The following is a 10,514-nucleotide window of genomic DNA, read 5'->3' as shown; positions in this document are numbered from 1 at the left end:
TGGGGACAACCACACACATTTTTTTTTTGTTTCTCCTCCTACTAACACTAATATTTTATTGCCCATGTTCTTTATTTTATTATTCCTAACATAAAGCATAAACCCAACATGTTTATGACATGTTTTAGCCATAACAATTTGTCCACCCTCATGCTGATGGACGGCCACTACTAATTAGGGGGGGAAATTGACATGCAAGTCCACCCTTTGATTTCATGCACTAATTGATCCTTATAGATTAACCTATCACATTTCAAAAGTGTCACACCTAAGTCCTATTGACTAAATTCACATGCAATTTACTAAATCGAAGCTTAACACTTTCACACATTCATAGTCACATACTTTAGACAATAAATATCATATTCAAATAATTTGTTGACTCGGTTTAGCGGTCCCGAAATTGCTTTCCAACTAGGGTCACTTTAGGGCTGTCACAGCATGGCTATCACCAAATATGAAAGAGAGTTCGTATGGTTAAGTAAGTATGCTCGAGAGTATGTGTCTACTGAGGAGATTATGTGTAAACGGTTCGCTGACAAGTTGAACAAAGATATAAAACTACTAGTTAGAATTCTAGAGTTAAAAGAATTTTTCGTTCTGGTTGAAAGGGATTTTAAAGCCAAAGATCTTAGCAAAGAAAAGAGAAAGGCAGATTCAGAAGCTAGAGACTCGAGAAAAAGATCAATGAGTAAGACTTTTCATTAAAGAAATCTTGAGATTTGTTTTGCCGATCTAATGCACCAGTGGAATACTCTAGTAGAGGTCGTGGGAAGCAAATTACGAGTTCAAAAACTCTAGCTGTGTCAATAGCAAGTGTGGGTAATGTTAGATCGAATAAAACTGAATGTGGATGATGTGGAAAACGACATTTTAGGGAGTGTAGATTGAATGATAAAGCTTGTTTTAGATATGGCTCGCATGAACATTTCATCCAGGATTGTCTTGAGCTAGATGAGAAAGATAAGTCTCAGAATATAAGATCGAACAACCCTACTGTGAGAGGAAGACCATTCTATAATGTTGGAAAAGTGAGTGGTGGAAGAGGTGCAACTCAAGATATTGCTGCGAGATCCGATGCTAGAGCACTTGGCCTATGCTATTCATGCTCGCAAAGAAGCGTCATCTCCAAATGTTATCACTGGTACTTTCACTCTTTATGATACTAATGTGATTAGATTAATAGATCCAGGATCAACTTATTCTTATATTATGTATGAACTTAGTATTTAGTAAGACTTTGTCTATAGAGTCTACTGAATTTGTGATTAGAGTATCGAACCCCTTAGGCAAATGTGTTTTGTTTGATAAAGTCTACAAGAATTGTTCGTTAATGAATTGGGGATTTTATTTTTCAGCTAATCTGAAGTTGTTGCCATTCGATGAATTTGATGTGAATTTGGGTATGGATTGGCTAACGATGCATGATGCTATAGTGGATTGTAGATGAAAGACAATTGAACTGAAATGTCAGAACAATGAGACTATTAAAATTGAATTTGATGATTTGAATAGTTTACCAATTGCGATCTCGTCTATGTTAGCACAGAGATTTGTAAGAAAAGGGTGTGAAGCTTATCTTGCCTATGTACTTAACTACGAAAGTGATAGAAACAAAGACTGAATCAGTACTAATGTGCGAATATCTAGATATATTTCCCAAAGAGTTACTTGGTTTACCGCTTATCAGAGAGGTTGAATTTGGTATTGAATTAGTACTGGGTACAACGCCGAAATCAATAGCTTTGTACAGAATGGCTTCAACAGAGTTAAAAGAATTAAAAGCTCAGTTGCAAGAATTGATAGATAGAGGCTTTACCAAACTGAGTTTTTGTCCTTGGGGCGCACCGGTGTTATTTGTGAAAAATAAAGACGGTACGATGAGAATGTGTATAGACTATCGATAGCTCAATAAAGTGACGATCAAGAATAAATACCCTTTGCCACAAATAGATGGTTTGTTTGATCAGTTAAAAAGGGCAATAGTGTTTTGGAAAGTTGATTTGAGATCAGGTTATTACCAGTTGCGAGTGAAAGACTTAGATGTGCCAAAGACTAGATTTAGAATAAGGTACAAACACTACGAATTTCTTACTATGCCTTTTGGTCTAATAAATGCACCTGCTATTTTTATGGACTTGATGAACCAGATCTTCAGGCCGTGTTTAGATTGATTCATAGTTGTGTTTATTAATGACATTTTGATCTACTCTTGAGACGAATCAGAACATGCCAAACATTTGTGAATCGTGTTACAAACTTTGAGAGATAAACAACTGTTTGCAAAGTTCAGCAAATGTGAATTTTGGCTACGAGAGATTGGTTTTCTTGGACATATAGTTTCAGCCGCGGGTATCGGAGTTGACCTGAACAATTTTTTTGCGATTATAGATTGGAAGCCTTCGAGAAATGTATCTGAAGTCCTTAGTTTTCTGGGACTAGCATGCTATTATAGACAATTTGTGAAAGGCTTCTCAATAATTGGGACTCCGATGATGAGTGGTCAGAAAAGTGTCAGCAGAGCTTCGAATAGTTGAAAGCATTATTGACAGAGGCACCAGTGTTAGTTCAACCTGAGTCGAGTAAAGAATTCATAGTTTTCAGTGATGCATCATTAAATGGCCTGGGTTGTGTTTTGATGTAGGAAGGCAAAGTTATATCTTATGCGCCGAGACAGTTGAAGAGCATGAAAAGAATTATCCGACACACGATCTCGAATTAGCTGCGATAGTATTCGCATTAAAAATTAGGTATCATTACTTGTTTGGTGAGAAATGCCATATTTATACAGATCACAAAAGCTTGAAATATCATATGACTCAGACGGATTTGAATTTGCGACAGCGGAGATGATTAGAATTGTTAAAAGACTATGAATTAGTGATTGACTATCATCTGGGGAAAGCGAACATAGTTGTTGATGCCTTGAGCCAAAAGTCTTTATTTTCTTTACGTGCTTTGAACACACACTTAGCTTTGTCTGACAATGGTTCGTTAGTAGCCAAATTGAAAGCAAGACCAATATTTCTACAGCAAATTTGTGAGGCTCAAAAGTTTGATAATGAATTGCAAGCAAAACAAATTCAATGTGATCGACTTCTGATTCAGAGTTTTGAATAGGGCCTGATGACTGTTTGATGTTTCGTGATAGAATATGTGTGCCAAGAAATTTTGAGCTCATTTAGAAGATTCTAAATGAAGTACACAATAGTCGTGCACGATAATGTATAACGATTTGAAGCAACTTTATTGGTGGCACGGCATGAAACACGATATCTTAGAATTTGGTTCGAAATGTTTGATTTGTTAGCAAGTCAAAGCTGAGCATCAAGTGTCGTCAGGTTTATTACAGCCTATTATGATTCTTGAGTGGAAGTGGGATAGAGTAACAATAGATTTTGTATCGGGCTTGCCTTTACCTCTGAAAAAGAAAGATACGATCTTGGTTGTTGTTGATAGATTGACGAAATCAGCTCATTTCATTCCGGTACGTACAAATTACTCACTTGATAAATTGGTAGAGTTGTATATCTCAGAGATTGTTCGATTGCACAGAGTGCCACTATCTATTGTTTCGGATAGGGATCTGAGATTTACTTCACGATTCTGGAAGAAATTGCAAGAAGCTTTAGGTACAAAGTTGCATTTTAGCACTACACTTCACCCGCAAATGGATGATCAATTTGAGTGAGTTAGTCAGATACTTGAGGATATGTTGTGATGTTGCATTCTTGAATTTGAAGGTAGCAGAGAGAAATATCTATCTCTGATTGAATTTTCTTACGATAATAGCTTCCAATCGAGTATTAAGATGGCACCGTATAAAGCTCTATACAGTTGTAAATGTCGAACACCGTGGTATTGAAGTGAAGTCAGTGAAAATAATATTAACATGGTTGATCTGATCAAAGACACTGAAGAAAAAGTAAAAGAAATTCACAATAGTTTGAAAGCAGCTTCGGATCGACAAAAATTGTACGCAGACTTGAAACGGAAAGATATTGAGTTTCAGATCGGGGATAAAGTGTTTTAGAAGGTGTTGTCATGGAAAAAGATATTACTGTTTGGTCGGAAAGGAAAATTGAGTCCATGATTCATAGGACCGTTTGAGATTATTGAACGAGTTGGGCCAATGGCATATCGGTTATCTTTACCGATTGAGTTAGAGAAAATACATAATGTATTTAATGTATCGATGTTGCGAAGATATCGATCTGACCCTTCACATGTCACTTCTCCGGCCGAGGTTGAAATTTAACCAGATATGTCATATAATGAAGAACCGATTCAAATTTTAGCTCGTAAGATCAAAGAGATGAGAAATAAGAGACTCGAATTAGTTAAAGTATTACGGCATCGACATGGGGTTGAAGAAGCTACGTGGGAACCCGAAGATTCTATGAGAAAACAATATCTGAACCTATTCACTAGTAAGATTTTCGGGGGGAGGAGAGAGTTGTAACAGCCCATTTTTGAGTCAAATAAAAAAATTCGAGGTCATGTTACACGGCTGTGTGCCCCTTGAGGTACCCTACGATTTTAAGTCAGTATACCTTACAATTTTGAAACGGCCTAGACACACGGGCGTGTCTATCGGTTGTGTATCACACGGGCTAACACATGGGCGTGTGGTTGGCCATGTGACCCAACTCCGTAACCTCCCTAATTTTCACACGGCCTGGCACATGGGCATGTCTTGTGGCCATGTGGGCAAGTCAGTATGTATGCCCTGTTTTGCCACGGCCTAGACACATGGGCGTGTCTAATGCAGTGTGTGGCACACGACCTGTTCACACAGGCGTGTGACCTTTAAAACTTTGAAAAATGTTTAAGATTTGAAAAATTTTGAATGCGTTCAATTTAGTCCCGATCCCTTTCTAAAGCATGTTTAAGGTCCCGTTGACCTATGTAAGGCACTCTGTATTGATGTATGACCTATGATGCTATGATGATTGTGAAATGAATGCTAAATGTTTTGATATGTCCTATAATGCCTCTTAACTCTAGTCCCACAACGGATACAAGTTAAAGGTGTTATATTTGGTTGGTATCAGAGCTACGGTATAACACCCCTTACCCGAGACCGTCACTAGAGTCGAGCACGAGGCGTTACCAGACTTATCTTACCTTTCGGGGCATAAAAAAATTTACTTTTAAAAAACTTTTAATTTTCTCACATTCATACAATAAATCCCTAAAAAGGGCCCTCGAGGCCCTAAAACGTGCAATTGGAACTATTTGGGACCAACATGGGAACATTAAAAATTTTCCGATTACTTACACAAATCAAAACAATTTATTTCACTAAATTAATTATAAATCAAGTTACGAATCTCAAAATTTAAATCTGTAGATTTTTCCTGAAACTAGACTCATATATCTTCTTACCATAATTTTTCCAGAATTTTTTGTTTGGCGAATTAGTACAGTTTATTCATTGAAGTTTCCCCTGTTTTGCAGTTTAGTAGACCTAACCTCTCTTCACTAAGAATCAATTATCTATTATACAGAATTTAGATAATGTTTCCATTTGTTTCTAATGAAAATAGACTCACTAAAGAATCTAGGAACATAAAGTATGACTTATAATTATTTTTGTACAATTTCTTTTGATTTTCCAAAGTTGGAACAGGGGATCACGAAGTCACTCTGAACCAGTCTTACAAAAATTTAAATATCTCAGAATATAAACTTCTTTTGCTTGCTCTGTTTCTTTCTTATGAAAATAGACTCAATAAGCTTTAATTCTATATCTCATTCACCATTTAATTTATATCTAAAATTTTTAGGGATTTTTTAATACCACATCACTGCTGCTGTTTCTTAACTATTTCATGGCCAACTCTTACTCTTTCATAATTTCCTTGCATCAAACCTCAGTTAGGCATACATAATACCAAAACATGTTCTTATTTAGTTATATCATAAGCTAATCATTACCAAGTATTCACATGCCATTCTTTAATCATATCATAAGGACATACACACAAAATATTCAAGTCCCTATACATGCCATAACTTAAAGTATTTCTAGTCACAAAATACCGAAATAGCTCGTTGATAGTGTGAAGTGATCTCCGACGTCCTTACTATTTTCCGAGTTGGCTTTGCGATACTATAAAAAGAGAGAAAAGAAAGGGAGTAAGCATAAAGCTTAGAAAGTTTGCATGTAAATAAATAACAGTATTCTAAATGAATTATCAAGATAACCTGAACCTTTCAAACATGGACTTACCTTACCTTCCCTTTGGTACACTCTTTAAATTTTTCCGTTGAACCACTTGGAATACTAAGGATACACGAGTACCTTTCCTTTTTAAACTTACCATTGCCATATCTTTACATGGTCTTACATGGTATCCTTGCCTTATGAACTCAATATTGCCATACCTTGTGTAACACCCCTCACCCGTATCCAACGTTGGGACAGGTCGAGGCGTTAACGGACTTAAACATTCACAACAACACATAACATATTACCAACCATGCATAGCAAACAAGCATATGCACATCACCAATATCAAACATAACATAAATAGCTAGATTTATAAGTCAGAATCATTAGCTCACTAAAGACCAATATATTTGGCCCAATTACAATAACACATGTTATAAAACTAGGTCCCTATACATGCACTCACTTGATAATTTAGCATCTGTGTTTATACTGTCAAGGTGTTGGCTTGATTGTGTGATGCTGCCTCCGATGATCTCCAACCCTAAGCTAACCTGACAACACTAAAAGAAAAGGAAAGGAAGGGGTAAGCTTTACGCTTAGTAAGCTCTCATGAAATAATAATAAGCAATTTGCTAACATGCTTTCCATAGTAAAACTAACCCAATTTTACATTTACACATGTTCTGGTTAAGCTGCTTTCTTGAGTTACAGTCACTAAATCATTTATATCTGGAGTTACAAAACTCCAAATTAAGATCCGTCAATTTTACCAGAACTAGACTCATATATATTTCCACCACAAAATTTTTAGAATTTTTGGTCCAGCCAATAAGTACAATTTATTATTCAAAATCTCCCCTATTTTTCTGTTTTACAGCTTCGACCTTTATTCACTAAAATTTATTTATCTCATAGTACGAGACTCGGATAATGTTCCCGTTTGCTTCTATTAAAAGTAGACTCATCAAAGATTCTAGGAACATAAATTATAACCCATAATTAGTTTTATACAAGTTTTAAAAAATTTTCCAAGTCAGAATAGGGGATCTAGAGTTCATTCTGACACTGTCTCACAAAATTTAGAATATCACATAATATACAACTCTTTTGCTCCCCCTGTTTCCTTTATATGAAAGTAGACTCATTAAGCTATAATTCCATAATTTATTTGAAATTTAATTCAACTTACATAATTTTTGGTGAATTTTCAAAGTCACACAACTACTGCTGTCCAACACTATTTTACTACTAAAATTCACTCTTACATAATTTCACTTAATACATGTTGTCTTATCGAAGTTCACTCAAATATCAAGCATATTGCTCAAAATTTTCTTAAACATATACCTGCACTTATTCATCATATAACCATGTTCACATGTATTTTTACTTAATCGATTTTCCCGTTGAACTCTTCAGAATAATAACTGATACTTAGTTGCCTGCACATATTTTCACACTTATAGCCAAAGCTATCTAGTACGCATAGTAGCCTGCACTTAGTACTACACATGTGACCAATTATCCGGTACACGTAGTAGCTTGCACTTAGTACTACACACGTGACCTAACCATCTGATACACGTAGTAGCCTGCACTTAGTACTACACACGTGATCAAAGTTATCGAGTACGCATAGTAGCCTGCACTTAGTACTACACATGCGACCAATTATCCGGTACACGTAGTAGTCTACACTTAGTACTACACACGTGACCTCACAATAGATCATTTGTATCGTTTCTATTTCGATGGCTCAACCGGGAAATTCCTCACTTTCCAACTTGTTACAATTTATTCATAGTCCTTTTTCAATTTGCAATTTACAACAAATAATCACTCTATAGGCAGCCACATTTCATAATCGATAAATTATTTATGTACAAACTTACCTCAGATCCAGAAATGGCAATTTACCATTCTAGTCCATAACCTTGTATTTTTCCAGTTTAAGCCCAAATCTTGATTTCCTTAATCTATAATATCACATTTAGCCTACTAATTAGTCACACTATTCATATGGGTCTAAAAATCATATTTTTACAAATTTGCATTTTGACCCCTAAACTTTTACATATTTTCAGTCTTTCCCCAAGGTTCAGAAATTAAACTTCTTCCTATTTTCTTATGTTTTATGACATGCTGATCATTTTTCCCTTATATGGAAACATCAAATTCTCACTCTAACTTGTACTTATGAACATTAGGTATTTTTACCAATTATACCGTTTTACTCGTTTTCACGTAAAATCGCTTAGCAAATGTTGTTTAACACAATTTCAAGCTTCATATTCTACCATTAAACATCAAAATACATGCATATCATTCATGGGTAAATTTTTAAACATAAATCTTAGCTCAAAATAATGGTAGAAATGAGCAGATCATGTTACCGGGATTTCAAAAATACATAGAACATTAAAAATGGAGCTCGGAATCACTTACTATTAAGCTTGGAAGCTTGGCTAAACCCTAACCATGGCTGCTCTTGGTACATTCTTTTGTAGCAAGAAGAAAGGGACACATTTGGAGTCTAAAATTTGTCTTTTAATTCATTTTACCCCTAAATGACCAAAATGCCCTCTTTACTATTCTTTCAAAATTTACCCAATCAAGGTCATTTTTGTCCAAAAAGTTATACAATGGTTTAATTATCATTTAAGGACCTCCCATTTAAATTTCATAACAATTTGATACCTCTAACATGTAGAACTCAACTTTTGCACTTTTTACAATTTAGTCATTTTTACTAAACTGAGTGCCCAAGTGTCGAAATTTTCGAACGAAATTTTCACGAAATCATTTCGTGAAATCATAGACCATAAAAATATAATAAAAATTAAATTTTATTCATCGGATTTGTGGTCCCGAAACCACTGTTCCGACTAAGCCCAAAATTAGGATGTTACATTTCTCCCCTTTTAGGGATTTTCTTCCCCGAAAATCTTACCAGAAAAGTGGTTTTGGTTTTTTACTTGGATTACTCAATCCTATAATCGATTTCAAAGAACTTTCACTCAGGCTAAACTTTTACTACCTATCTCTTTAAATTTTACATACAAAAATCATAAATGGTATTCACTTTACAATACTTTTACTGAAACTTAATCTCTACTAAAAAGCTCATGTACTCAAAAGTCTGATCCATACCATCATGTTACATATACATTCGCACTCGAATCCTTTCAGATTCAAATAGTAAAACTAGTCAATTCATCTCAACCTCATACTCTTTATAATTTCACACAGTCCAATTATTTGTCAATTCAACCCTCAGCTACTTTTTTATTTCAAGCCTCTTCTGGCTTTCTAAAGAAATCATGATATGAAACTCGGATCTCAATCCAATTAGTGGAGATTAGAATTCCATGATATCCAAAATTCATAAAGACACGAAATTCTATGAATCTGGTGAGCAGACATTCGGGTATACCAGCATAATTTACACATCTCAATACGTTTAACAACGCTACATATCACTTTCCTCTTTCAAGGAAAGGAATGATCCAGACAAGAAAATCCATATTAACCTTTTCTATTTCCTTTCTAATTCCAAAATGGAAAAAATAATTTTGATGATTCTTGCTATACATCTTTAAACTTTCAACATTTCAAGAATTTGTAGTCAAAGATAAACAATGATCGTTTCATCATTTTTTTAATACCCAGATTATTTTCATATTATCAATATCAGATCTTCTTATTGTATACAATTCTTCTAGGAAACATACACTTCTTAATTAAACTATTCGTCTTTTTACCCGTGAAGAAATAAAATCTTATTCTCAAGTATGCACATCTAATTAAATTCTAGACATATATTCCATACAGATTGAACAATCAAGTCAACCTTATTCATCCGTAATTGATATTTCAAGAAATTCTCTCTTCTAGTCAACAGAACGATTCAACATGTATCATTCCAAATTCACTCATCATACCAATCGAATACCATAATAAATGCATTAACATAAGGAATACTGATACCTCAACTGAATACATTAACTCTAATTAACTTCCTTGAGAAAGGAAATCCACCATACACAATTTCTCATCGATTCTCAATAGGCAGAATATAACAAAATACCAAAGAAAAATAGAACCATGCAGATCATAACCCAATCAGACTGACAATATATTCGTCTAACATTAAGATCAAGGAACATTTTCATAATATAAGAATTCATCAGGGGTTAGATAGCCCCAATAATATTTCTAGTATCCGGTAATCTCATGCAATATCTCAATAGAGACAGTCACAAACTGTTCACTATATTTACCATGCTTGAACATTTAATATTTCGGACATTATTCCTTTAACAATTTCTGTCGTCCC

The sequence above is a fragment of the Gossypium arboreum genome, chromosome 7 (assembly GCF_025698485.1).
Source record: "Gossypium arboreum isolate Shixiya-1 chromosome 7, ASM2569848v2, whole genome shotgun sequence".
Taxonomy (NCBI): Eukaryota; Viridiplantae; Streptophyta; class Magnoliopsida; order Malvales; family Malvaceae; genus Gossypium; species Gossypium arboreum.
This window is presented reverse-complemented; position numbering follows the sequence as displayed.